We start from the raw sequence: 25,000 nt of genomic DNA, 5'->3' as shown, positions 1-25,000 counted from the left end.
GGTTAGTACTTGGATGGGAGACCGCCTGGGAATACCAGGTGCTGTAAGCTTTTTGTCCACGAGGGTGTGCTCTTACACTATTTCATCAGCAACACTGCCTTGTAGTAAGCATTTAATGATGAATTGACTAAATGCAGCTTCCTGCTGCAAAATGCAGTCTGTTTATCAGACTCACTTTGACTATATATGTTGTACCAAGAGATTGTTTATCGTTTACGGCCATACCAGCCTGGGTACGCCCGATCTCGTCTGATCTCGGAAGCTAAGCAGGGTCGGGCCTGGTTAGTACTTGGATGGGAGACCGCCTGGGAATACCAGGTGCTGTAAGCTTTTTGTCCACGAGGGTGTGCTCTTACACTATTTCATCAGCAACACTGCCTTGTAGTAAGCATTTAATGATGAATTGACTAAATGCAGCTTCCTGCCTTTTTAATAGGATCAAAGTTCCGTGTGTTGTCAGTTAGCATCTGCCTTGTATTTATAAGACAAATAATAACATTGTTGCTGAATGCAGCTTGTGTGTGCTTTGTGCTCCCTTACCCTGTTCAAATGATGAAAAGAAATAAAGTTTGTATTTTATCCAACTACCTGTGCTATAAAGTGATGGCTACAGTGTTTGTAATTTCTTCTACTTTTTCAGTGACACAAAGTTCAAGCTGCTTATCTAATTGGTGAAAATGCAATGTCTGTTTATCAGACTCACTTTGACTATATATGTTGTACCAAGAGATTGTTTATCGTTTACGGCCATACCAGCCTGGGTACGCCCGATCTCGTCTGATCTCGGAAGCTAAGCAGGGTCGGGCCTGGTTAGTACTTGGATGGGAGACCGCCTGGGAATACCAGGTGCTGTAAGCTTTTTGTCCACGAGGGTGTGCTCTTACACTATTTCATCAGCAACACTGCCTTGTAGTAAGCATTTAATGATGAATTGACTAAATGCAGCTTCCTGCTGCAAAATGCAGTCTGTTTATCAGACTCACTTTGACTATATATGTTGTACCAAGAGATTGTTTATCGTTTACGGCCATACCAGCCTGGGTACGCCCTTCCTGTGCTGGAGAGTGAGACAGGTGTTGCTGATTGAGCTAAGGTTGAGTGTTTGCTCCAGAGTGTTTTGTTTGATTTCTTGGTGGTTTTTAGTTCAAACTCATTTTTCTTTATTGAATAAGTTTGAGCATTTGTTTGGTTGTGTTCCCCGGCAGCATATTGCTGTTTGGGGGACTTTCCTCCAGTCGTTTTGGATACAATGGCTTCGACCCATGCAGACAAAAGAATGACGAGCAAAGGAAATATAGATAATGGTTCTACAATTAGACAGACGCAAAATTATGAAAAGACCTTAACAGTTGCTGTGGAAATTATGGGTGAAGAAAAAATTACTATGATGGAGTTATTGAGCGGGATCAAGGAAGTTTGTGGACTGGTGTGCGGATGTCGGTTCAAAGCCGAAAATCGATATGAAGTGACATTGTCAAGTGTGAGAGGAAAAGAAAAGCTGATCGATGGTTTTAAAATTCGGAACTGCCGTATCATGGCTAAGGATCTGTCACTTGATGAAATGGTCGTATCTTTCTTAAACCTTCCAGTGTACATAACAGACGAGGTAATCCTGGAACGGCTTAGAGCATGGGGTGTGTCTGCGGTGTCACCAGTGAAGAGGCGCTTCTGGCCGGGGACAGAAGTTGCAGATGGTACGCGCTTCTGTAAAGTGAAATTCACAGACACTGTGCGCTCGCTGCCATATTCGACCAAATTTGAGACGTTGGAAGGGACAGAGTATTTCAGAGTGATACACGACCGTCAGGTCAAGGTTTGCAGACTTTGTATTCAGCCAGGACACGTTCTACGTGATTGCCCTGATTTTGCCTGTCATAAGTGTGGTGAGCAGGGGCATTACGCAAGAGAGTGTAATGGGAGAAGAGAACGCGGTTGTGTTGGTTGCGGGAGGAGTGTTAGGCAGTGCTCCTGTACCCAGGGTGATGGAGCTCCTGGATTGTCAAATCAGGTAATCAGCGGGGATGGTGTGGAGGAGAGCGAGATGGAGGAATCTGGGGAGGAAATGAGGATGGGGGAGGAGTCCCAGAGACGGATGGAGGATGAAGAAGACCAGAGGCAGTCGGAGGATGAAGAAGAGAAGGGGCCATGTCCTGTGGGAAAGGAGGTCTCCAAGGGGAAGGATATCAGTTCAAGCCTAGACGGTGTGGAGATGGAGGGCGTTCCTGGTGGAGAGGAGGGGGTAGCGGGGTGTACGGGAGAAGCAACTGGAGCGGCATTGGCTTCGGATTCTGGGGGTGCGGTGGAGAACCCGAAGGTGTCTGTAGTCCCGGGAGGCTATTCTCAGGAGATGGCTCCTGCTCGGGATGATTCTTACAAGCGTAAAGGGTCTGGAGAAGAGATGACGGGGGAAGAGATGGAGTTTATACAATCTGAGCGGAGGGATAATAAAAAGAACCTGATAGCCAAGAAGAAGAAAAGGGTAAAAGATCTATCATGACGGACTGGATTGATTTCCTCCTCTATGTATCCGTTATGGTGAGAGTTGTCTCTATCAACACCAATGGACTTCGTAGCAAAGAAAAGCTAGAGCTGGTGTTGGAAGCCTTCTGTGCAGACATATTATGTCTTCAGGAGACTCACTGGACTGAGCCGTATATGGATAACGTAAGACAGCGATGGAATGGACAAATGTACGTGAGTAATGGTACTGTGCGTGCATGTGGAGTAGCTATTTTGGTTAAACAAGATGTTGTGTCTAATTTAAGTTTGTTATGTGCTGATAATGAAGGTCGAATGGTGGGAGTGGGTTTCACGTTTAAAGGTGTGGATTATTCATTGTACAATGTGTATGCTCCTAATACTGAAATTGAGAGAAGGGTTTTGTTTATGTCTATGGGGGGATTATGTGGGAGAAACTGTCTGCTTGTTGGAGATTTTAATGTATGGATGGATAGGTTGGATGCCTCAAGTAGCGCACATTTTGGCTCTGACTCTTCTCGTGGCGCACTATTAAAGGTAATGCAGGATGAGGATTTGGTGGATATATGGAGGGAGAAGAATCCAGATAAGCGGGTGTTCTCTCGCAGACAAGTGGTGAGGGGAGAGCTCAGGCAGTCACGCATAGATTTGTGTCTTGCTCATAGAGCGGTTGCGAACTTGGTTGTGGGGGTAGAGTATTCCCACACATTTTTTAGTGACCATGATGCTCTGCTTTTCCGGCTGGGTGCGTCGAGGGAGGGGAGGGTGGGGGGGTTGTGGTGTCTTAATGCCAGTCTGCTGAAGGATGAGGGGTTTAAGGGAGCAGTGAAAGAGTGTGTGAATGAGGCCATGTCAGATCCTCTGTTTGAGTCTGATGTGTGTGTGTGGTGGGAAGGTTTAAAAGGGGAGTTCAAGCGGCTGGCAATATATTGTGCAAGACAGGCTAGTGTGGTAAGAAGGAGGGAAGAGAGGATTCTTAAGTCCCACCTGATATTTGAGTTAGAAAAGATAGAAAATTGTCCAGGATATGATATTGCAGATTACCAGAGGCTGCGGGAGGAGTTGAAGATCTTAGAGAGGCATAGGTGTATGGGGGCAGTGGTGAGGAGTAGAGCGCAGTATGTAGTGGAGGGGGAGAGGAGTACTGCTTTTTTTCTGGGGTTAGAAAGGCGGAAGCAGGAAAGGAGTTTTCTAACTGAGCTTTTAAATGAGCGGGGGGAGAGGGTGACAGATTTGGAAGGTATTTTGAATACAGTGCATTCTTTTTATAAAGGTTTATTTACTTCAGGCGGGGTGGATGAGGTGTGTATGAGAAGTGTGCTAGAAGCAGTGGAGGTAAGGGTGTCAACTGATGATGTGGAGATGTGTGATGCCGATTTTACATTGGCAGAGGTTAAAGCTGCAATCTTAGGCCTGAATTTGAATAAGAGCCCAGGTTCAGATGGTCTGACTGCAGAGTTTTACCGTGAGTTTAGTGACATACTAGCCCCACTGATGCTGCGTGTATTTGAGTGTATGGAGGAGAGGAGGGAAGTCCCAGAATCATTAGCTTTGGGGGTGTTGAATGTGGTGTACAAAAGGAAGGGAAGTCGACTGAAACTTGAGAACTACAGACCGATAACCCTTTTGAACTCTGACAATAAGGTGCTGGCTAAGGTAATGGCCAATAGGTTGAAAAAGGTGATGGGTAGCATTATAGCACCTACTCAGGCCTATGGGGTACCGGGGAGGGATATAGTTGACACCCTCTGCACTATCCGGGATGTAGTGAGGCATATGGGGGATGTGGGTGGGGTGGTGCTCTGTATGGATCTGAATAAAGCCTTTGATCGGGTGGAGCATCGGTTCCTGTTAGAGACCATGGCAAAATTTGGGTTTGGGCCTCGTATAAAAGAATGGGTGAAGCTTTTGTATGGGTCAGCTAGCAGTGTCGTTAAGTGTAATGGTGTGCTGACTGATCCCTTTCCCCTGGGCAGGTCTGTTAGGCAGGGTTGTCCACTGTCTGCTTTGCTGTACAGCATATCAGTTGAGCCTTTGGCTGCTTTTGTTAAGCGTGATAGAGGAGTGCATGGAGTAGACCTGCCGGGGGGTGGCGTTAGTGTGCTGCATCATTACGCTGATGATACCACCTGTACTGTGCGGGATGGAGGGAGTGTGAATTGTCTGATGAAGTGTTTTGATGTGTATGGGAGAGCTTCTGGGGCTAAGGTGAATGTTGAAAAATCTGAAATGTTATGCGTTTCTGATACGGTTGTGTCTACAAGTAACATTCCTTTTAAGACTGTTACAGAACATTTGAGAATTTTGGGTGTGAATATTGGGGTAGATGAGCTGGAGGCGAGAGACTTTACTTGGACAGGGGTGATTAATAAAATGAAGTCGACCTTGAATTACTGGAAACAAAGGAAATTAAAATTGAGGGGGAAAGTGGTGGTGGTGAATGCTCTGTTGATGTCAAAATGTGTATATACTTTAGGGGTTCTGGACATGCCTGTATGGGCTCTGAAGGAAATTAATAATGTAGTGTCTGGGTTCCTGTGGGGTGGGAAGGGTGTGAAAATTGCTCATGATGTGATGATAGCAGATTATGATAGGGGTGGGTTGAGATTAGTAGATCTGGAGGTTAAGTTAAAAGCCATACGGGTTAAGAGAGTGAAACAGTTTTTGTACGGGGAGGAGGGTCAGGGGTGGAAGGAGTTTTTCAGACATTGGTTGCATAGGAGTGGAGGATGCGGAGATTATGGGTTGTTAATGTGTTTAAAGCCTAGCATGTATGCAGAGGTGCCTGCCTTTTATCAGGAGGTGTTCAGGGCCTGGGCAGAGTTTTTACCGCAGGTTAGCTATGAGTGTGACTCTATTGGGGTGATTTTGAATCTACCGGTTTTTATGAACCCATTGCTGCAATCTGAGGGAAAGATGCTGGAGAGTAAGGTGCTTATGAGGGCAGGTATGATAAGAGTGAGGGACTTTAGGTATGAGGTGGTGCCGGGGTTCCTGCCTGATCAGGCGATATTAGATACTGTCTGGAGTGTAGATGAGGATGTCAGGAAAGGGACGGTGTTGAGAATGTATGAGAGGATAAAGGAGTGTTTTCCAAGGGAGTGGGTGAGGCTGCTGGACAATCACATGAGTAAGGGGGTATTAGAGACTTTGCCTGAGATGCAGGTGAAATGTGGGGAGTCTGTGCAAGCCTTATCCTCTACCAAGGTGAGGGCCTTCTACTGGGCTCTTCTTACCAGGAAGGTCAAGGCGCCTGCATCTGAGAAAGTGTGGAGGCAAGTGTTTCCAGGGTTGGATGTGGAGCGGTTGTGGGAGAAGATGGTAGTGAGGCTCAACAGTCTTGAATGTACACATTTTGATTTTATGTTGAGGCACAATCGGGTGTTTACCAAGGTGGTGTTACATCAGGTAGACAGGTCAGTGTCTCGTGTGTGTGACGTATGTAGAGTTATGGATGAAAATCTGATGCACATGATGTTTGAGTGTGTCGAGGTAGCTGGGTTCTATGTGAGGTTGAGGGACATGCTAGAAAGGTACTGGGGAGTAGAGTTAATAGGAGGGGTGGATTGGAGGTGTTTGGTATTGTTTGGAGTGTGTCAGCATGTGAAGGGGGTGAATATTGAATTATTGAATTTTATGCTGTCACATGCAAGGTATGCTGTATATTCGAGGAGGAACTTGGCAAGGTTTGAGGGCAAGAGGGTGACAGTGTGGAAGGTGTTTGAAGGTATGGTCAAGAAGGATGTGGGATTGATGCATAGGTCTAGGCAGAAGGATTTTGAAAGTGTGTTTGTGAAGGATTGTGGATTCATTGCTGTGGGGGAGGATGGAGGTTTGGTGTATGGGTTTTGATGTGCAAAGTTTTGGAGAGATATCATCAATCATTTAAAAAAATTGTTTTTGAGAATTTCTTAGTTTTTATTTGATAGGGGGTTGCTTTTAACCTCTCTAATTTCATGGAATTTGTTTTATCTTAGTCTTGTATGTAATGTTTGTATGAAGTTGGTTTGGAATTTTTATTTTGTTTGGTTTTATTTGATAGTGGGTAAAATTGGATGCCTACCGATGTTTAGTCTTGTGTTGATTGAAGGTTTTGCATATTGAATTGAAAAATTGTAAAATAAGATTTTTATAATAAAAAAAAAAAAAAAAAAAAAAAGGTACGCCCGATCTCGTCTGATCTCGGAAGCTAAGCAGGGTCGGGCCTGGTTAGTACTTGGATGGGAGACCGCCTGGGAATACCAGGTGCTGTAAGCTTTTTGTCCACGAGGGTGTGCTCTTACACTATTTCATCAGCAACACTGCATTGTAGTAAGCATTTAATGATGAATTGACTAAATGCAGCTTCCTGCCTTTTTAATAGGATCAAAGTTCCGTGTGTTGTCAGTTAGCATCTGCCTTGTATTTATAAGACAAATAATAACATTGTTGCTGAATGCAGGTTGTGTGTGCTTTGTGCTCCCTTACCCTGTTCAAATGATGAAAAGAAATAAAGTTTGTATTTTATCCAACTACCTGTGCTATAAAGTGATGGCTACAGTGTTTGTAATTTCTTCTACTTTTTCAGTGACACAAAGTTCAAGCTGCTTATCTAATTGGTGAAAATGCAATGTCTGTTTATCAGACTCACTTTGACTATATATGTTGTACCAAGAGATTGTTTATCGTTTACGGCCATACCAGCCTGGGTACGCCCGATCTCGTCTGATCTCGGAAGCTAAGCAGGGTTGGGCCTGGTTAGTACTTGGATGGGAGACCGCCTGGGAATACCAGGTGCTTTAAGCTTTTTGTCCACGAGGGTGTGCTCTTACACTATTTCATCAGCAACACTGCCTTGTAGTAAGCGTTTAATGATGAATTGACTAAATGCAGCTTCCTGCTGCAAAATGCAGTCTGTTTATCAGACTCACTTTGACTATATATGTTGTACCAAGAGATTGTTTATCGTTTACGGCCATACCAGCCTGGGTACGCCCGATCTCGTCTGATCTCGGAAGCTAAGCAGGGTCGGGCCTGGTTAGTACTTGGATGGGAGACCGCCTGGGAATACCAGGTGCTGTAAGCTTTTTGTCCACGAAGGTGTGCTCTTACACTATTTCATCAGCAACACTGCATTGTAGTAAGCATTTAATGATGAATTGACTAAATGCAGCTTCCTGCCTTTTTAATAGGATCAAAGTTCCGTGTGTTGTCAGTTAGCATCTGCCTTGTATTTATAAGACAAATAATAACATTGTTGCTGAATGCAGCTTGTGTGTGCTTTGTGCTCCCTTACCCTGTTCAAATGATGAAAAGAAATAAAGTTTGTATTTTATCCAACTTCCTGTGCTATAAAGTGATGGCTACAGTGTTTGTAATTTCTTCTACTTTTTCAGTGACACAAAGTTCAAGCTGCTTATCTAATTGGTGAAAATGCAATGTCTGTTTATCAGACTCACTTTGACTATATATGTTGTACCAAGAGATTGTTTATCGTTTACGGCCATACCAGCCTGGGTACGCCCGATCTCGTCTGATCTCGGAAGCTAAGCAGGGTCGGGCCTGGTTAGTACTTGGATGGGAGACCGCCTGGGAATACCAGGTGCTGTAAGCTTTTTGTCCACGAGGGTGTGCTCTTACACTATTTCATCAGCAACACTGCATTGTAGTAAGCATTTAATGATGAATTGACTAAATGCAGCTTCCTGCCTTTTTAATAGGATCAAAGTTCCGTGTGTTGTCAGTTAGCATCTGCCTTGTATTTATAAGACAAATAATAACATTGTTGCTGAATGCAGCTTGTGTGTGCTTTGTGCTCCCTTACCCTGTTCAAATGATGAAAAGAAATAAAGTTTGTATTTTATCCAACTACCTGTGCTATAAAGTGATGGCTACAGTGTTTGTAATTTCTTCTACTTTTTCAGTGACACAAAGTTCAAGCTGCTTATCTAATTGGTGAAAATGCAATGTCTGTTTATCAGACTCACTTTGACTATATATGTTGTACCAAGAGATTGTTTATCGTTTACGGCCATACCAGCCTGGATACGCCCGATCTCGTCTGATCTCAGAAGCTAAGCAGGGTTGGGCCTGGTTAGTACTTGGATGGGAGACCGCCTGGGAATACCAGGTGCTGTAAGCTTTTTGTCCACGAGGGTGTGCTCTTACACTATTTCATCAGCAACACTGCCTTGTAGTAAGCATTTAATGATGAATTGACTAAATGCAGCTTCCTGCTGCAAAATGCAGTCTGTTTATCAGACTCACTTTGACTATATATGTTGTACCAAGAGATTGTTTATCGTTTACGGCCATACCAGCCTGGGTACGCCCGATCTCGTCTGATCTCGGAAGCTAAGCAGGGTTGGGCCTGGTTAGTACTTGGATGGGAGACCGCCTGGGAATACCAGGTGCTTTAAGCTTTTTGTCCACGAGGGTGTGCTCTTACACTATTTCATCAGCAACACTGCCTTGTAGTAAGCGTTTAATGATGAATTGACTAAATGCAGCTTCCTGCTGCAAAATGCAGTCTGTTTATCAGACTCACTTTGACTATATATGTTGTACCAAGAGATTGTTTATCGTTTACGGCCATACCAGCCTGGGTACGCCCGATCTCGTCTGATCTCGGAAGCTAAGCAGGGTCGGGCCTGGTTAGTACTTGGATGGGAGACCGCCTGGGAATACCAGGTGCTGTAAGCTTTTTGTCCACGAAGGTGTGCTCTTACACTATTTCATCAGCAACACTGCATTGTAGTAAGCATTTAATGATGAATTGACTAAATGCAGCTTCCTGCCTTTTTAATAGGATCAAAGTTCCGTGTGTTGTCAGTTAGCATCTGCCTTGTATTTATAAGACAAATAATAACATTGTTGCTGAATGCAGCTTGTGTGTGCTTTGTGCTCCCTTACCCTGTTCAAATGATGAAAAGAAATAAAGTTTGTATTTTATCCAACTTCCTGTGCTATAAAGTGATGGCTACAGTGTTTGTAATTTCTTCTACTTTTTCAGTGACACAAAGTTCAAGCTGCTTATCTAATTGGTGAAAATGCAATGTCTGTTTATCAGACTCACTTTGACTATATATGTTGTACCAAGAGATTGTTTATCGTTTACGGCCATACCAGCCTGGATACGCCCGATCTCGTCTGATCTCAGAAGCTAAGCAGGGTTGGGCCTGGTTAGTACTTGGATGGGAGACCGCCTGGGAATACCAGGTGCTTTAAGCTTTTTGTCCACGAGGGTGTGCTCTTACACTATTTCATCAGCAACACTGCCTTGTAGTAAGCATTTAATGATGAATTGACTAAATGCAGCTTCCTGCTGCAAAATGCAGTCTGTTTATCAGACTCACTTTGACTATATATGTTGTACCAAGAGATTGTTTATCGTTTACGGCCATACCAGCCTGGGTACGCCAGATCTCGTCTGATCTCGGAAGCTAAGCAGGGTCGGGCCTGGTTAGTACTTGGATGGGAGACCGCCTGGGAATACCAGGTGCTGTAAGCTTTTTGTCCACGAAGGGTGTGCTCTTACACTATTTCATCAGCAACACTGCATTGTAGTAAGCATTTAATGATGAATTGACTAAATGCAGCTTCCTGCCTTTTTAATAGGATCAAAGTTCCGTGTGTTGTCAGTTAGCATCTGCCTTGTATTTATAAGACAAATAATAACATTGTTGCTGAATGCAGCTTGTGTGTGCTTTGTGCTCCCTTACCCTGTTCAAATGATGAAAAGAAATAAAGTTTGTATTTTATCCAACTTCCTGTGCTATAAAGTGATGGCTACAGTGTTTGTAATTTCTTCTACTTTTTCAGTGACACAAAGTTCAAGCTGCTTATCTAATTGGTGAAAATGCAATGTCTGTTTATCAGACTCACTTTGACTATATATGTTGTACCAAGAGATTGTTTATTGTTTACGGCCATACCAGCCTGGATACGCCCGATCTCGTCTGATCTCAGAAGCTAAGCAGGGTTGTGCCTGGTTAGTACTTGGATGGGAGACCGCCTGGGAATACCAGGTGCTTTAAGCTTTTTGTCCACGAGGGTGTGCTCTTACACTATTTCATCAGCAACACTGCCTTGTAGTAAGCATTTAATGATGAATTGACTAAATGCAGCTTCCTGCTGCAAAATGCAGTCTGTTTATCAGACTCACTTTGACTATATATGTTGTACCAAGAGATTGTTTATCGTTTACGGCCATACCAGCCTGGGTACGCCCGATCTCCTCTGATCTCGGAAGTTAAGCAGGGTCGGGCCTGGTTAGTACTTGGATGGGAGACCGCCTGGGAATACCAGGTGCTGTAAGCTTTTTGTCCACGAGGGTGTGCTCTTACACTATTTCATCAGCAACACTGCATTGTAGTAAGCATTTAATGATGAATTGACTAAATGCAGCTTCCTGCCTTTTTAATAGGATCAAAGTTCCGTGTGTTGTCAGTTAGCATCTGCCTTGTATTTATAAGACAAATAATAACATTGTTGCTGAATGCAGCTTGTGTGTGCTTTGTGCTCCCTTACCCTGTTCAAATGATGAAAAGAAATAAAGTTTGTATTTTATCCAACTACCTGTGCTATAAAGTGATGGCTACAGTGTTTGTAATTTCTTCTACTTTTTCAGTGACACAAAGTTCAAGCTGCTTATCTAATTGGTGAAAATGCAATGTCTGTTTATCAGACTCACTTTGACTATATATGTTGTACCAAGAGATTGTTTATCGTTTACGGCCATACCAGCCTGGGTACGCCCGATCTCGTCTGATCTCGGAAGCTAAGCAGGGTCGGGCCTGGTTAGTACTTGGATGGGAGACCGCCTGGGAATACCAGGTGCTGTAAGGTTTTTGTCCACGAGGGTGTGCTCTTACACTATTTCATCAGCAACACTGCATTGTAGTAAGCATTTAATGATGAATTGACTAAATGCAGCTTCCTGCCTTTTTAATAGGATCAAAGTTCCGTGTGTTGTCAGTTAGCATCTGCCTTGTATTTATAAGACAAATAATAACATTGTTGCTGAATGCAGCTTGTGTGTGCTTTGTGCTCCCTTACCCTGTTCAAATGATGAAAAGAAATAAAGTTTGTATTTTATCCAACTACCTGTGCTATAAAGTGATGGCTACAGTGTTTGTAATTTCTTCTACTTTTTCAGTGACACAAAGTTCAAGCTGCTTATCTAATTGGTGAAAATGCAATGTCTGTTTATCAGACTCACTTTGACTATATATGTTGTACCAAGAGATTGTTTATCGTTTACGGCCATACCAGCCTGGGTACGCCCGATCTCGTCTGATCTCGGAAGCTAAGCAGGGTCGGGCCTGGTTAGTACTTGGATGGGAGACCGCCTGGGAATACCAGGTGCTGTAAGCTTTTTGTCCACGAGGGTGTGCTCTTACACTATTTCATCAGCAACACTGCATTGTAGTAAGCATTTAATGATGAATTGACTAAATGCAGCTTCCTGCCTTTTTAATAGGATCAAAGTTCCGTGTGTTGTCAGTTAGCATCTGCCTTGTATTTATAAGACAAATAATAACATTGTTGCTGAATGCAGGTTGTGTGTGCTTTGTGCTCCCTTACCCTGTTCAAATGATGAAAAGAAATAAAGTTTGTATTTTATCCAACTACCTGTGCTATAAAGTGATGGCTACAGTGTTTGTAATTTCTTCTACTTTTTCAGTGACACAAAGTTCAAGCTGCTTATCTAATTGGTGAAAATGCAATGTCTGTTTATCAGACTCACTTTGACTATATATGTTGTACCAAGAGATTGTTTATCGTTTACGGCCATACCAGCCTGGGTACGCCCGATCTCGTCTGATCTCGGAAGCTAAGCAGGGTTGGGCCTGGTTAGTACTTGAATGGGAGACCGCCTGGGAATACCAGGTGCTGTAAGCTTTTTGTCCACGAGGGTGTGCTCTTACACTATTTCATCAGCAACACTGCCTTGTAGTAAGCATTTAATGATGAATTGACTAAATGCAGCTTCCTGCTGCAAAATGCAGTCTGTTTATCAGAATCACTTTGACTATATATGTTGTACCAAGAGATTGTTTATCGTTTACGGCCATACCAGCCTGGGTACGCCCGATCTCGTCTGATCTCGGAAGCTAAGCAGGGTTGGGCCTGGTTAGTACTTGGATGGGAGACCGCCTGGGAATACCAGGTGCTGTAAGCTTTTTGTCCACGAGGGTGTGCTCTTACACTATTTCATCAGCAACACTGCCTTGTAGTAAGCATTTAATGATGAATTGACTAAATGCAGCTTCCTGCTGCAAAATGCAGTCTGTTTATCAGACTCACTTTGACTATATATGTTGTACCAAGAGATTGTTTATCGTTTACGGCCATACCAGCCTGGGTACGCCCGATCTCGTCTGATCTCGGAAGCTAAGCAGGGTCGGGCCTGGTTAGTACTTGGATGGGAGACCGCCTGGGAATACCAGGTGCTGTAAGCTTTTTGTCCACGAGGGTGTGCTCTTACACTATTTCATCAGCAACACTGCCTTGTAGTAAGCATTTAATGATGAATTGACTAAATGCAGCTTCCTGCTGCAAAATGCAGTCTGTTTATCAGACTCACTTTGACTATATATGTTGTACCAAGAGATTGTTTATCGTTTACGGCCATACCAGCCTGGGTACGCCCGATCTCGTCTGATCTCGGAAGCTAAGCAGGGTCGGGCCTGGTTAGTACTTGGATGGGAGACCGCCTGGGAATACCAGGTGCTGTAAGGTTTTTGTCCACGAGGGTGTGCTCTTACACTATTTCATCAGCAACACTGCCTTGTAGTAAGCATTTAATGATGAATTGACTAAATGCAGCTTCCTGCCTTTTTAATAGGATCAAAGTTCCGTGTGTTGTCAGTTAGCATCTGCCTTGTATTTATAAGACAAATAATAACATTGTTGCTGAATGCAGCTTGTGTGTGCTTTGTGCTCCCTTACCCTGTTCAAATGATGAAAAGAAATAAAGTTTGTATTTTATCCAACTACCTGTGCTATAAAGTGATGGCTACAGTGTTTGTAATTTCTTCTACTTTTTCAGTGACACAAAGTTCAAGCTGCTTATCTAATTGGTGAAAATGCAATGTCTGTTTATCAGACTCACTTTGACTATATATGTTGTACCAAGAGATTGTTTATCGTTTACGGCCATACCAGCCTGGGTACGCCCGATCTCGTCTGATCTCGGAAGCTAAGCAGGGTCGGGCCTGGTTAGTACTTGGATGGGAGACCGCCTGGGAATACCAGGTGCTGTAAGGTTTTTGTCCACGAGGGTGTGCTCTTACACTATTTCATCAGCAACACTGCCTTGTAGTAAGCATTTAATGATGAATTGACTAAATGCAGCTTCCTGCTGCAAAATGCAGTCTGTTTATCAGACTCACTTTGACTATATATGTTGTACCAAGAGATTGTTTATCGTTTACGGCCATACCAGCCTGGGTACGCCCGATCTCGTCTGATCTCGGAAGCTAAGCAGGGTCGGGCCTGGTTAGTACTTGGATGGGAGACCGCCTGGGAATACCAGGTGCTGTAAGCTTTTTGTCCACGAGGGTGTGCTCTTACACTATTTCATCAGCAACACTGCCTTGTAGTAAGCATTTAATGATGAATTGACTAAATGCAGCTTCCTGCTGCAAAATGCAGTCTGTTTATCAGACTCACTTTGACTATATATGTTGTACCAAGAGATTGTTTATCGTTTACGGCCATACCAGCCTGGGTACGCCCGATCTCGTCTGATCTCGGAAGCTAAGCAGGGTCGGGCCTGGTTAGTACTTGGATGGGAGACCGCCTGGGAATACCAGGTGCTGTAAGCTTTTTGTCCACGAGGGTGTGCTCTTACACTATTTCATCAGCAACACTGCATTGTAGTAAGCATTTAATGATGAATTGACTAAATGCAGCTTCCTGCCTTTTTAATAGGATCAAAGTTCCGTGTGTTGTCAGTTAGCATCTGCCTTGTATTTATAAGACAAATAATAACATTGTTGCTGAATGCAGCTTGTGTGTGCTTTGTGCTCCCTTACCCTGTTCAAATGATGAAAAGAAATAAAGTTTGTATTTTATCCAACTACCTGTGCTATAAAGTGATGGCTACAGTGTTTGTAATTTCTTCTACTTTTTCAGTGACACAAAGTTCAAGCTGCTTATCTAATTGGTGAAAATGCAATGTCTGTTTATCAGACTCACTTTGACTATATATGTTGTACCAAGAGATTGTTTATCGTTTACGGCCATACCAGCCTGGGTACGCCCGATCTCGTCTGATCTCGGAAGCTAAGCAGGGTCGGGCCTGGTTAGTACTTGGATGGGAGACCGCCTGGGAATACCAGGTGCTGTAAGCTTTTTGTCCACGAGGGTGTGCTCTTACACTATTTCATCAGCAACACTGCATTGTAGTAAGCATTTAATGATGAATTGACTAAATGCAGCTTCCTGCCTTTTTAATAGGATCAAAGTTCCGTGTGTTGTCAGTTAGCATCTGCCTTGTATTTATAAGACAAATAATAACATTGTTGCTGAATGCAGGTTGTGTGTGCTTTGTGCTCCCTTACCCTGTTCAAATGATGAAAAGAAATAAAGTTTGTATTTTATCCAACTACCTGTGCTATAAAGTGATGGCTACAGTGTTTGTAATTTCTTCTACTTTTTCAGTGACACAAAGTTCAAGCTGCTTATCTAATTGGTGAAAATGCAATGTCTGTTTATCAGACTCACTTTGACTATATATGTTGTACCAAGAGATTGTTTATCGTTTACGGCCATACCAGCCTGGGTACGCCCGATCTCGTCTGATCTCGGAAGCTAAGCAGGGTCGGGCCTGGTTAGTACTTGGATGGGAGACCGCCTGGGAATACCAGGTGCTGTAAGCTTTTTGTCCACGAGGGTGTGCTCTTACACTATTTCATCAGCAACACTGCCTTGTAGTAAGCATTTAATGATGAATTGACTAAATGCAGCTTCCTGCTGCAAAATGCAGTCTGTTTATCAGACTCACTTTGACTATATATGTTGTACCAAGAGATTGTTTATCGTTTACGGCCATACCAGCCTGGGTACGCCCGATCTCGTCTGATCTCGGAAGCTAAGCAGGGTCGGGCCTGGTTAGTACTTGGATGGGAGACCGCCTGGGAATACCAGGTGCTGTAAGCTTTTTGTCCACGAGGGTGTGCTCTTACACTATTTCATCAGCAACACTGCCTTGTAGTAAGCATTTAATGATGAATTGACTAAATGCAGCTTCCTGCCTTTTTAATAGGATCAAAGTTCCGTGTGTTGTCAGTTAGCATCTGCCTTGTATTTATAAGACAAATAATAACATTGTTGCTGAATGCAGCTTGTGTGTGCTTTGTGCTCCCTTACCCTGTTCAAATGATGAAAAGAAATAAAGTTTGTATTTTATCCAACTACCTGTGCTATAAAGTGATGGCTACAGTGTTTGTAATTTCTTCTACTTTTTCAGTGACACAAAGTTCAAGCTGCTTATCTAATTGGTGAAAATGCAATGTCTGTTTATCAGACTCACTTTGACTATATATGTTGTACCAAGAGATTGTTTATCGTTTACGGCCATACCAGCCTGGGTACGCCCGATCTCGTCTGATCTCGGAAGCTAAGCAGGGTCGGGCCTGGTTAGTACTTGGATGGGAGACCGCCTGGGAATACCAGGTGCTGTAAGCTTTTTGTCCACGAGGGTGTGCTCTTACACTATTTCATCAGCAACACTGCCTTGTAGTAAGCATTTAATGATGAATTGACTAAATGCAGCTTCCTGCTGCAAAATGCAGTCCTGTTTATCAGACTCACTTTGACTATATATGTTGTACCAGAGATTGTTTATCGTTTACGGCCATACCAGCCTGGGTACGCCCGATCTCGTCTGATCTCGGAAGCTAAGCAGGGTCGGGCCCTGGTTAGTACTTGGATGGGGAGACTGCCTGGGAATACCAGGTGCTGTAAGCTTTTTGTCCACGTGGTGTGCTCTTACACTATTTCATCAGCAACACTGCCTTGTAGTAAGCATTTAATGATGATTGACTAAATGCAGCTTCCTGCCTTTTTAATAGGATCAAAGTTCCGTGTGTTTGTCAGTTAGCATCTGCCTTGTATTTATAAGACAAATAATAATATTGTTGCTGAATGCAGCTTGTGTGCTTTGTGCTCCCTTACCCTGTTCAAATGATGAAAAGAAATAAAGTTTGTATTTTATCCAACTACCTGTGCTATAAAGTGATGGCTACAGTGTTTGTAATTTCTTCTCCTTTTTCAGTGACACAAAGTTCAAGCTGCTTATCTAATTGGTGAAAATGCAATGTCTGTTATCAGACTCACTTTGACTATATGTTCTACCAAGAGATTGTTTATCGTTTACGGCCATACCAGCCTGGGTACGCCCGATCTCGTCTGATCTCGGAAGCTAAGCAGGGTCGGGCCTGGTTAGTACTTGGATGGGAGACCGCCTGGGAATACCAGGTGCTGTAAGCTTTTTGTCCACGAGGGTGTGCTCTTACACTATTTCATCAGCAACACTGCCTTGTAGTAAGCATTAATGATGAATTGACTAAATGCAGCTTCCTGCTGCAAAATGCAGTCTGTTTATCAGACTCACTTTGACTATATATGTTGTACCAAGAGATTGTTTATCGTTTACGGCCATACCAGCCTGGGTATGCCCGATCTCGTCTGATCTTGGAAGCTAAGCAGGGTCGGGCCTGGTTAGTACTTGGATGGGAGACCGCCTGGGAATACCAGGTGCTGTAAGCTTTTTGTCCACGAGGGTGTGCTCTTACACTATTTCATCAGCAACACTGCATTGTAGTAAGCATTTAATGATGAATTGACTAAATGCAGCTTCCTGCCTTTTTAAATAGGATCAAAGTTCCGTGTGTTGTCAGTTAGCATCTGCCTTGTATTTATAAGACAAATAATAACATTGTTGCTGAATGCAGCTTGTGTGTGCTTTGTGCTCCCTTACCCTGTTCAAATGATGAAAAGAAATAAAGTTTGTATTTTATCCAACTACCTGTGCTATAAAGTGATGGCTACAGTGTTTGTAATTTCTTCTACTTTTTCAGTGACACAAAGTTCAAGCTGCTTATCTAATTGGTGAAAATGCAATGTCTGTTTATCAGACTCACTTTGACTATATATGTTGTACCAAGAGATTGTTTATCGTTTACGGCCATACCAGCCTGGGTACGCCCGATCTCGTCTGATCTCGGAAGCTAAGCAGGGTCGGGCCTGGTTAGTACTTGGATGGGAGACCGCCTGGGAATACCAGGTGCTGTAAGCTTTTTGTCCACGAGGGTGTGCTCTTACACTATTTCATCAGCAACACTGCATTGTAGTAAGCATTTAATGATGAATTGACTAAATGCAGCTTCCTGCCTTTTTAATAGGATCAAAGTTCCGTGTGTTGTCAGTTAGCATCTGCCTTGTATTTATAAGACAAATAATAACATTGTTGCTGAATGCAGCTTGTGTGTGCTTTGTGCTCCCTTACCCTGTTCAAATGATGAAAAGAAATAAAGTTTGTATTTTATCCAACTACCTGTGCTATAAAGTGATGGCTACAGTGTTTGTAATTTCTTCTACTTTTTCAGTGACACAAAGTTCAAGCTGCTTATCTAATTGGTGAAAATGCAATGTCTGTTTATCAGACTCACTTTGACTATATATGTTGTACCAAGAGATTGTTTATCGTTTACGGCCATACCAGCCTGGGTACGCCCGATCTCGTCTGATCTCGGAAGCTAAGCAGGGTCGGGCCTGGTTAGTACTTGGATGGGAGACCGCCTGGGAATACCAGGTGCTGTAAGCTTTTTGTCCACGAGGGTGTGCTCTTACACTATTTCATCAGCAACACTGCCTTGTAGTAAGCATTTAATGATGAATTGACTAAATGCAGCTTCCTGCTGCAAAATGCAGTCTGTTTATCAGACTCACTTTGACTATATATGTTGTACCAAGAGATTGTTTATCGTTTACGGCCATACCAGCCTGGGTACGCCCGATCTCGTCTGATCTCGGAAGCTAAGCAGGGTCGGGCCTGGTTAGTACTTGGATGGGAGACCGCCTGGGAATACCAGGTGCTGTAAGCTTTTTGTCCACGAGGGTGTGCTCTTACACTATTTCATCAGCAACACTGCCTTGTAGTAAGCATTTAATGATGAATTGACTAAATGCAGCTTCCTGCTGCAAAATGCAGTCTGTTTATCAGACTCACTTTGACTATATATGTTGTACCAAGAGATTGTTTATCGTTTACGGCCATACCAGCCTGGGTACGCCCGATCTCGTCTGATCTCGGAAGCTAAGCAGGGTCGGGCCTGGTTAGTACTTGGATGGGAGACCGCCTGGGAATACCAGGTGCTGTAAGGTTTTTGTCCACGAGGGTGTGCTCTTACACTATTTCATCAGCAACACTGCCTTGTAGTAAGCATTTAATGATGAATTGACTAAATGCAGCTTCCTGCCTTTTTAATAGGATCAAAGTTCCGTGTGTTGTCAGTTAGCATCTGCCTTGTATTTATAAGACAAATAATAACATTGTTGCTGAATGCAGCTTGTGTGTGCTTTGTGCTCCCTTACCCTGTTCAAATGATGAAAAGAAATAAAGTTTGTATTTTATCCAACTACCTGTGCTATAAAGTGATGGCTACAGTGTTTGTAATTTCTTCTACTTTTTCAGTGACACAAAGTTCAAGCTGCTTATCTAATTGGTGAAAATGCAATGTCTGTTTATCAGACTCACTTTGACTATATATGTTGTACCAAGAGATTGTTTATCGTTTACGGCCATACCAGCCTGGGTACGCCCGATCTCGTCTGATCTCGGAAGCTAAGCAGGGTCGGGCCTGGTTAGTACTTGGATGGGAGACCGCCTGGGAATACCAGGTGCTGTAAGCTTTTTGTCCACGAGGGTGTGCTCTTACACTATTTCATCAGCAACACTGCATTGTAGTAAGCATTTAATGATGAATTGACTAAATGCAGCTTCCTGCCTTTTTAATAGGATCAAAGTTCCGTGTGTTGTCAGTTAGCATCTGCCTTGTATTTATAAGACAAATAATAACATTGTTGCTGAATGCAGCTTGTGTGTGCTTTGTGCTCCCTTACCCTGTTCAAATGATGAAAAGAAATAAAGTTTGTATTTTATCCAACTACCTGTGCTATAAAGTGATGGCTACAGTGTTTGTAATTTCTTCTACTTTTTCAGTGACACAAAGTTCAAGCTGCTTATCTAATTGGTGAAAATGCAATGTCTGTTTATCAGACTCACTTTGACTATATATGTTGTACCAAGAGATTGTTTATCGTTTACGGCCATACCAGCCTGGGTACGCCCGATCTCGTCTGATCTCGGAAGCTAAGCAGGGTTGGGCCTGGTTAGTACTTGGATGGGAGACCGCCTGGGAATACCAGGTGCTGTAAGCTTTTTGTCCACGAGGGTGTGCTCTCACACTATTTCATCAGCAACACTGCATTGTAGTAAGCATTTAATGATGAATTGACTAAATGCAGCTTCCTGCCTTTTTAATAGGATCAAAGTTCCGTGTGTTGTCAGTTAGCATCTGCCTTGTATTTATAAGACAAATAATAACATTGTTGCTGAATGCAGGTTGTGTGTGCTTTGTGCTCCCTTACCCTGTTCAAATGATGAAAAGAAATAAAGTTTGTATTTTATCCAACTACCTGTGCTATAAAGTGATGGCTACAGTGTTTGTAATTTCTTCTACTTTTTCAGTGACACAAAGTTCAAGCTGCTTATCTAATTGGTGAAAATGCAATGTCTGTTTATCAGACTCACTTTGACTATATATGTTGTACCAAGAGATTGTTTATCGTTTACGGCCATACCAGCCTGGGTACGCCCGATCTCGTCTGATCTCGGAAGCTAAGCAGGGTCGGGCCTGGTTAGTACTTGGATGGGAGACCGCCTGGGAATACCAGGTGCTGTAAGCTTTTTGTCCACGAGGGTGTGCTCTTACACTATTTCATCAGCAACACTGCCTTGTAGTAAGCATTTAATGATGAATTGACTAAATGCAGCTTCCTGCTGCAAAATGCAGTCTGTTTATCAGACTCACTTTGACTATATATGTTGTACCAAGAGATTGTTTATCGTTTACGGCCATACCAGCCTGGGTACGCCCTTCCTGTGCTGGAGAGTGAGACAGGTGTTGCTGATTGAGCTAAGGTTGAGTGTTTGCTCCAGAGTGTTTTGTTTGATTTCTTGGTGGTTTTTAGTTCAATCTCATTTTTGTTTATTGAATAAGTTTGAGCATTTGTTTGGTTGTGTTCCCCGGCAGCATATTGCTGTTTGGGGGACTTTCCTCCAGTCGTTTTGGATACAATGGCTTCGACCCATGCAGACAAAAGAATGACGAGCAAAGGAAATATAGATAATGGTTCTACAATTAGACAGACGCAAAATTATGAAAAGACCTTAACAGTTGCTGTGGAAATTATGGGTGAAGAAAAAATTACTATGATGGAGTTATTGAGCGGGATTAAGGAAGTTTGTGGACTGGTGTGCGGATGTCGGTTCAAAGCCGAAAATCGATATGAAGTGACATTGTCAAGTGTGAGAGGAAAAGAAAAGCTGATAGATGGTTTTAAAATTCGGAACTGCCGTATCATGGCTAAGGATCTATCACTTGATGAAATGGTCGTATCTTTCTTAAACCTTCCAGTGTACATAACAGACGAGGTCATCCTGGAACGGCTTAGAGCATGGGGTGTGTCTGCGGTGTCACCAGTGAAGAGGCGCTTCTGGCCGGGGACAGAAGTTGCAGATGGTACGCGCTTCTGTAAAGTGAAATTCACAGACACTGTGCGCTCGCTGCCATATTCGACCAAATTTGAGACGTTGGAAGGGACAGAGTATTTCAGAGTGATACACGACCGTCAGGTCAAGGTTTGCAGACTTTGTATTCAGCCAGGACACGTTCTACGTGATTGCCCTGATTTTGCCTGTCATAAGTGTGGTGAGCAGGGGCATTACGCAAGAGAGTGTAATGGGAGAAGAGAACGCGGTTGTGTTGGTTGCGGGAGGAGTGTTAGGCAGTGCTCCTGTACCCAGGGTGATGGAGCTCCTGGATTGTCAAATCAGGTAATCAGCGGGGATGGTGTGGAGGAGAGCGAGATGGAGGAATCTGGGGAGGAAATGAGGATGGGGGAGGAGTCCCAGAGACGGATGGAGGATGAAGAAGACCAGAGGCAGTCGGAGGATGAAGAAGAGAAGGGGCCATGTCCTGTGGGAAAGGAGGTCTCCAAGGGGAAGGATATCAGTTCAAGCCTAGACGGTGTGGAGATGGAGGGCGTTCCTGGTGGAGAGGAGGGGGTAGCGGGGTGTACGGGAGAAGCAACTGGAGCGGCATTGGCTTCGGATTCTGGGGGTGCGGTGGAGAACCCGAAGGTGTCTGTAGTCCCGGGAGGCTCTTCTCAGGAGATGGCTCCTGCTCGGGATGATTCTTACAAGCGTAAAGGGTCTGGAGAAGAGATGACGGGGGAAGAGATGGAGTTTATACAATCTGAGCGGAGGGATAATAAAAAGAACCTGATAGCCAAGAAGAAGAAAAGGGTAAAAGATCTATCATGACGGACTGGATTGATTTCCTCCTCTATGTATCCGTTATGGTGAGAGTTGTCTCTATCAACACCAATGGACTTCGTAGCAAAGAAAAGCTAGAGCTGGTGTTGGAAGCTTTCTGTGCAGACATATTATGTCTTCAGGAGACTCACTGGACTGAGCCGTATATGGATAACGTAAGACAGCGATGGAATGGACAAATGTACGTGAGTAATGGTACTGTGCGTGCATGTGGAGTAGCTATTTTGGTTAAACAAGATGTTGTGTCTAATTTAAGTTTGTTATGTGCTGATAATGAAGGTCGAATGGTGGGAGTGGGTTTCACGTTTAAAGGTGTGGATTATTCATTGTACAATGTGTATGCTCCTAATACTGAAATTGAGAGAAGGGTTTTGTTTATGTCTATGGGGGGATTATGTGGGAGAAACTGTCTGCTTGTTGGAGATTTTAATGTATGGATGGATAGGTTGGATGCCTCAAGTAGCGCACATTTTGGCTCTGACTCTTCTCGTGGCGCACTATTAAAGGTAATGCAGGATGAGGATTTGGTGGATATATGGAGGGAGAGGAATCCAGATAAGCGGGTGTTCTCTCGCAGACAAGTGGTGAGGGGAGAGCTCAGGCAGTCACGCATAGATTTGTGTCTTGCTCATAGAGCGGTTGCGAACTTGGTTGTGGGGGTAGAGTATTCCCACACATTTTTTAGTGACCATGATGCTCTGCTTTTCCGGCTGGGTGCGTCGAGGGAGGGGAGGGTGGGGGGGTTGTGGTGTCTTAATGCCAGTCTGCTGAAGGATGAGGGGTTTAAGGGAGCAGTGAAAGTGTGTGTGAATGAGGCCATGTCAGATCCTCTGTTTGAGTCTGATGTGTGTGTGTGGTGGGAAGGTTTAAAAGGGGAGTTCAAGCGGCTGGCAATATATTGTGCAAGACAGGCTAGTGTGGTAAGAAGGAGGGAAGAGAGGATTCTTAAGTCCCACCTGATATTTGAGTTAGAAAAGATAGAAAATTGTCCAGGATATGATATTGCAGATTACCTGAGGCTGCGGGAGGAGTTGAAGGTCTTAGAGAGGCATAGGTGTATGGGGGCAGTGGTGAGGAGTAGAGCGCAGTATGTAGTGGAGGGGGAGAGGAGTACTGCTTTTTTTCTGGGGTTAGAAAGGCGGAAGCAGGAAAGGAGTTTTCTAACTGAGCTTTTAAATGAGCGGGGGGAGAGGGTGACAGATTTGGAAGGTATTTTGAATACAGTGCATTCTTTTTATAAAGGTTTATTTACTTCAGGCGGGGTGGATGAGGTGTGTATGAGAAGTGTGCTAGAAGCAGTGGAGGTAAGGGTGTCAACTGATGATGTGGAGATGTGTGATGCCGATTTTACATTGGCAGAGGTTAAAGCTGCAATCTTAGGCCTGAATTTGAATAAGAGCCCAGGTTCAGATGGTCTGACTGCAGAGTTTTACCGTGAGTTTAGTGACATACTAGCCCCACTGATGCTGCGTGTATTTGAGTGTATGGAGGAGAGGAGGGAAGTCCCAGAATCATTAGCTTTGGGGGTGTTGAATGTGGTGTACAAAAGGAAGGGAAGTCGACTGAAACTTGAGAACTACAGACCGATAACCCTTTTGAACTCTGACAATAAGGTGCTGGCTAAGGTAATGGCCAATAGGTTGAAAAAGGTGATGGGTAGCATTATAGCACCTACTCAGGCCTATGGGGTACCGGGGAGGGATATAGTTGACACCCTCTGCACTATCCGGGATGTAGTGAGGCATATGGGGGATGTGGGTGGGGTGGTGCTCTGTATGGATCTGAATAAAGCCTTTGATCGGGTGGAGCATCGGTTCCTGTTAGAGACCATGGCAAAATTTGGGTTTGGGCCTCGTATAAAAGAATGGGTGAAGCTTTTGTATGGGTCAGCTAGCAGTGTCGTTAAGTGTAATGGTGTGCTGACTGATCCCTTTCCCCTGGGCAGGTCTGTTAGGCAGGGTTGTCCACTGTCTGCTTTGCTGTACAGCATATCAGTTGAGCCTTTGGCTGCTTTTGTTAAGCGTGATAGAGGAGTGCATGGAGTAGACCTGCCGGGGGGTGGCGTTAGTGTGCTGCATCATTACGCTGATGATACCACCTGTACTGTGCGGGATGGAGGGAGTGTGAATTGTCTGATGAAGTGTTTTGATGTGTATGGGAGAGCTTCTGGGGCTAAGGTGAATGTTGAAAAATCTGAAATGTTATGCGTTTCTGATACGGTTGTGTCTACAAGTAACATTCCTTTTAAGACTGTTACAGAACATTTGAGAATTTTGGGTGTGAATATTGGGGTAGATGAGCTGGAGGCGAGAGACTTTACTTGGACAGGGGTGATTAATAAAATGAAGTCGACCTTGAATTACTGGAAACAAAGGAAATTAAAATTGAGGGGGAAAGTGGTGGTGGTGAATGCTCTGTTGATGTCAAAATGTGTATATACTTTAGGGGTTCTGGACATGCCTGTATGGGCTCTGAAGGAAATTAATAATGTAGTGTCTGGGTTCCTGTGGGGTGGGAAGGGTGTGAAAATTGCTCATGATGTGATGATAGCAGATTATGATAGGGGTGGGTTGAGATTAGTAGATCTGGAGGTTAAGTTAAAAGCCATACGGGTTAAGAGAGTGAAACAGTTTTTGTACGGGGAGGAGGGTCAGGGGTGGAAGGAGTTTTTCAGACATTGGTTGCATAGGAGTGGAGGATGCGGAGATTATGGGTTGTTAATGTGTTTAAAGCCTAGCATGTATGCAGAGGTGCCTGCCTTTTATCAGGAGGTGTTCAGGGCCTGGGCAGAGTTTTTACCGCAGGTTAGCTATGAGTGTGACTCTATTGGGGTGATTTTGAATCTACCGGTTTTTATGAACCCATTGCTGCAATCTGAGGGAAAGATGCTGGAGAGTAAGGTGCTTATGAGGG

The 25,000-nt window shown here is 43.8% G+C and overlaps 34 non-coding genes and 2 pseudogenes across 34 annotated transcripts in view; all 36 read left to right on the top strand.

Annotated features, from left to right (window-relative positions):
• LOC115185534 (5S ribosomal RNA) overlaps positions 1 to 50 on the top strand; it is a 119-nt gene extending 69 nt beyond the window's left edge. The window contains exon 1 of the ribosomal RNA XR_003875173.1: positions 1 to 50. This exon is cut by the window's left edge and continues 69 nt beyond it. This is a non-coding gene — a ribosomal RNA (5S ribosomal RNA).
• A 161-nt stretch (positions 51 to 211) lies between these two features.
• On the top strand, positions 212 to 330 carry LOC115185622 (5S ribosomal RNA). Its single transcript, XR_003875260.1, has one exon. It is a non-coding gene; the product is annotated as a 5S ribosomal RNA (ribosomal RNA).
• A 409-nt stretch (positions 331 to 739) lies between these two features.
• LOC115185621 (5S ribosomal RNA) lies at positions 740 to 858 on the top strand. Its single transcript, XR_003875259.1, has one exon. It is a non-coding gene; the product is annotated as a 5S ribosomal RNA (ribosomal RNA).
• Positions 859 to 7,144: 6,286 nt separating this feature from the next.
• LOC115185694 (5S ribosomal RNA) lies at positions 7,145 to 7,263 on the top strand. The gene has a single exon (XR_003875328.1). It is a non-coding gene; the product is annotated as a 5S ribosomal RNA (ribosomal RNA).
• Positions 7,264 to 7,424: 161 nt separating this feature from the next.
• Positions 7,425 to 7,543, top strand: LOC115185619 (5S ribosomal RNA). The gene has a single exon (XR_003875257.1). It is a non-coding gene; the product is annotated as a 5S ribosomal RNA (ribosomal RNA).
• A 409-nt stretch (positions 7,544 to 7,952) lies between these two features.
• LOC115185618 (5S ribosomal RNA) lies at positions 7,953 to 8,071 on the top strand. Its single transcript, XR_003875256.1, has one exon. It is a non-coding gene; the product is annotated as a 5S ribosomal RNA (ribosomal RNA).
• Positions 8,072 to 8,480: 409 nt separating this feature from the next.
• On the top strand, positions 8,481 to 8,599 carry LOC115185641 (5S ribosomal RNA). The gene has a single exon (XR_003875278.1). It is a non-coding gene; the product is annotated as a 5S ribosomal RNA (ribosomal RNA).
• A 161-nt stretch (positions 8,600 to 8,760) lies between these two features.
• Positions 8,761 to 8,879, top strand: LOC115185693 (5S ribosomal RNA). The gene has a single exon (XR_003875327.1). It is a non-coding gene; the product is annotated as a 5S ribosomal RNA (ribosomal RNA).
• A 161-nt stretch (positions 8,880 to 9,040) lies between these two features.
• Positions 9,041 to 9,159, top strand: LOC115185617 (5S ribosomal RNA). The gene has a single exon (XR_003875255.1). It is a non-coding gene; the product is annotated as a 5S ribosomal RNA (ribosomal RNA).
• Positions 9,160 to 9,568: 409 nt separating this feature from the next.
• LOC115185710 (5S ribosomal RNA) lies at positions 9,569 to 9,687 on the top strand. The gene has a single exon (XR_003875343.1). It is a non-coding gene; the product is annotated as a 5S ribosomal RNA (ribosomal RNA).
• A 161-nt stretch (positions 9,688 to 9,848) lies between these two features.
• LOC115185692 (5S ribosomal RNA) lies at positions 9,849 to 9,967 on the top strand. The gene has a single exon (XR_003875326.1). It is a non-coding gene; the product is annotated as a 5S ribosomal RNA (ribosomal RNA).
• A 410-nt stretch (positions 9,968 to 10,377) lies between these two features.
• LOC115185739 (uncharacterized) lies at positions 10,378 to 10,496 on the top strand (annotated as a pseudogene).
• A 161-nt stretch (positions 10,497 to 10,657) lies between these two features.
• Positions 10,658 to 10,776, top strand: LOC115185640 (5S ribosomal RNA). Its single transcript, XR_003875277.1, has one exon. It is a non-coding gene; the product is annotated as a 5S ribosomal RNA (ribosomal RNA).
• Positions 10,777 to 11,185: 409 nt separating this feature from the next.
• On the top strand, positions 11,186 to 11,304 carry LOC115185687 (5S ribosomal RNA). Its single transcript, XR_003875321.1, has one exon. It is a non-coding gene; the product is annotated as a 5S ribosomal RNA (ribosomal RNA).
• Positions 11,305 to 11,713: 409 nt separating this feature from the next.
• On the top strand, positions 11,714 to 11,832 carry LOC115185616 (5S ribosomal RNA). Its single transcript, XR_003875254.1, has one exon. It is a non-coding gene; the product is annotated as a 5S ribosomal RNA (ribosomal RNA).
• Positions 11,833 to 12,241: 409 nt separating this feature from the next.
• Positions 12,242 to 12,360, top strand: LOC115185638 (5S ribosomal RNA). Its single transcript, XR_003875275.1, has one exon. It is a non-coding gene; the product is annotated as a 5S ribosomal RNA (ribosomal RNA).
• A 161-nt stretch (positions 12,361 to 12,521) lies between these two features.
• Positions 12,522 to 12,640, top strand: LOC115185540 (5S ribosomal RNA). Its single transcript, XR_003875179.1, has one exon. It is a non-coding gene; the product is annotated as a 5S ribosomal RNA (ribosomal RNA).
• A 161-nt stretch (positions 12,641 to 12,801) lies between these two features.
• On the top strand, positions 12,802 to 12,920 carry LOC115185615 (5S ribosomal RNA). Its single transcript, XR_003875253.1, has one exon. It is a non-coding gene; the product is annotated as a 5S ribosomal RNA (ribosomal RNA).
• A 161-nt stretch (positions 12,921 to 13,081) lies between these two features.
• LOC115185686 (5S ribosomal RNA) lies at positions 13,082 to 13,200 on the top strand. The gene has a single exon (XR_003875320.1). It is a non-coding gene; the product is annotated as a 5S ribosomal RNA (ribosomal RNA).
• A 409-nt stretch (positions 13,201 to 13,609) lies between these two features.
• Positions 13,610 to 13,728, top strand: LOC115185685 (5S ribosomal RNA). Its single transcript, XR_003875319.1, has one exon. It is a non-coding gene; the product is annotated as a 5S ribosomal RNA (ribosomal RNA).
• Positions 13,729 to 13,889: 161 nt separating this feature from the next.
• Positions 13,890 to 14,008, top strand: LOC115185614 (5S ribosomal RNA). Its single transcript, XR_003875252.1, has one exon. It is a non-coding gene; the product is annotated as a 5S ribosomal RNA (ribosomal RNA).
• Positions 14,009 to 14,169: 161 nt separating this feature from the next.
• On the top strand, positions 14,170 to 14,288 carry LOC115185613 (5S ribosomal RNA). The gene has a single exon (XR_003875251.1). It is a non-coding gene; the product is annotated as a 5S ribosomal RNA (ribosomal RNA).
• Positions 14,289 to 14,697: 409 nt separating this feature from the next.
• On the top strand, positions 14,698 to 14,816 carry LOC115185612 (5S ribosomal RNA). Its single transcript, XR_003875250.1, has one exon. It is a non-coding gene; the product is annotated as a 5S ribosomal RNA (ribosomal RNA).
• A 409-nt stretch (positions 14,817 to 15,225) lies between these two features.
• On the top strand, positions 15,226 to 15,344 carry LOC115185611 (5S ribosomal RNA). Its single transcript, XR_003875249.1, has one exon. It is a non-coding gene; the product is annotated as a 5S ribosomal RNA (ribosomal RNA).
• A 161-nt stretch (positions 15,345 to 15,505) lies between these two features.
• On the top strand, positions 15,506 to 15,624 carry LOC115185610 (5S ribosomal RNA). The gene has a single exon (XR_003875248.1). It is a non-coding gene; the product is annotated as a 5S ribosomal RNA (ribosomal RNA).
• Positions 15,625 to 16,033: 409 nt separating this feature from the next.
• Positions 16,034 to 16,152, top strand: LOC115185608 (5S ribosomal RNA). Its single transcript, XR_003875246.1, has one exon. It is a non-coding gene; the product is annotated as a 5S ribosomal RNA (ribosomal RNA).
• Positions 16,153 to 16,313: 161 nt separating this feature from the next.
• Positions 16,314 to 16,434, top strand: LOC115185744 (uncharacterized; annotated as a pseudogene).
• A 403-nt stretch (positions 16,435 to 16,837) lies between these two features.
• Positions 16,838 to 16,956, top strand: LOC115185607 (5S ribosomal RNA). The gene has a single exon (XR_003875245.1). It is a non-coding gene; the product is annotated as a 5S ribosomal RNA (ribosomal RNA).
• Positions 16,957 to 17,116: 160 nt separating this feature from the next.
• LOC115185701 (5S ribosomal RNA) lies at positions 17,117 to 17,235 on the top strand. Its single transcript, XR_003875334.1, has one exon. It is a non-coding gene; the product is annotated as a 5S ribosomal RNA (ribosomal RNA).
• Positions 17,236 to 17,645: 410 nt separating this feature from the next.
• LOC115185606 (5S ribosomal RNA) lies at positions 17,646 to 17,764 on the top strand. Its single transcript, XR_003875244.1, has one exon. It is a non-coding gene; the product is annotated as a 5S ribosomal RNA (ribosomal RNA).
• A 409-nt stretch (positions 17,765 to 18,173) lies between these two features.
• On the top strand, positions 18,174 to 18,292 carry LOC115185605 (5S ribosomal RNA). The gene has a single exon (XR_003875243.1). It is a non-coding gene; the product is annotated as a 5S ribosomal RNA (ribosomal RNA).
• Positions 18,293 to 18,453: 161 nt separating this feature from the next.
• Positions 18,454 to 18,572, top strand: LOC115185604 (5S ribosomal RNA). Its single transcript, XR_003875242.1, has one exon. It is a non-coding gene; the product is annotated as a 5S ribosomal RNA (ribosomal RNA).
• A 161-nt stretch (positions 18,573 to 18,733) lies between these two features.
• LOC115185684 (5S ribosomal RNA) lies at positions 18,734 to 18,852 on the top strand. Its single transcript, XR_003875318.1, has one exon. It is a non-coding gene; the product is annotated as a 5S ribosomal RNA (ribosomal RNA).
• A 409-nt stretch (positions 18,853 to 19,261) lies between these two features.
• LOC115185603 (5S ribosomal RNA) lies at positions 19,262 to 19,380 on the top strand. The gene has a single exon (XR_003875241.1). It is a non-coding gene; the product is annotated as a 5S ribosomal RNA (ribosomal RNA).
• A 409-nt stretch (positions 19,381 to 19,789) lies between these two features.
• LOC115185790 (5S ribosomal RNA) lies at positions 19,790 to 19,908 on the top strand. Its single transcript, XR_003875395.1, has one exon. It is a non-coding gene; the product is annotated as a 5S ribosomal RNA (ribosomal RNA).
• A 409-nt stretch (positions 19,909 to 20,317) lies between these two features.
• On the top strand, positions 20,318 to 20,436 carry LOC115185602 (5S ribosomal RNA). Its single transcript, XR_003875240.1, has one exon. It is a non-coding gene; the product is annotated as a 5S ribosomal RNA (ribosomal RNA).
• The last annotated feature ends 4,564 nt before the right edge of the window (positions 20,437 to 25,000 follow it).

Source organism: Salmo trutta, unplaced genomic scaffold (assembly GCF_901001165.1).
Source record: "Salmo trutta unplaced genomic scaffold, fSalTru1.1, whole genome shotgun sequence".
Taxonomy (NCBI): Eukaryota; Metazoa; Chordata; class Actinopteri; order Salmoniformes; family Salmonidae; genus Salmo; species Salmo trutta.
Note: the sequence above shows the minus strand (reverse complement) of the source record. Positions and strands in the feature narration are given on the sequence as shown.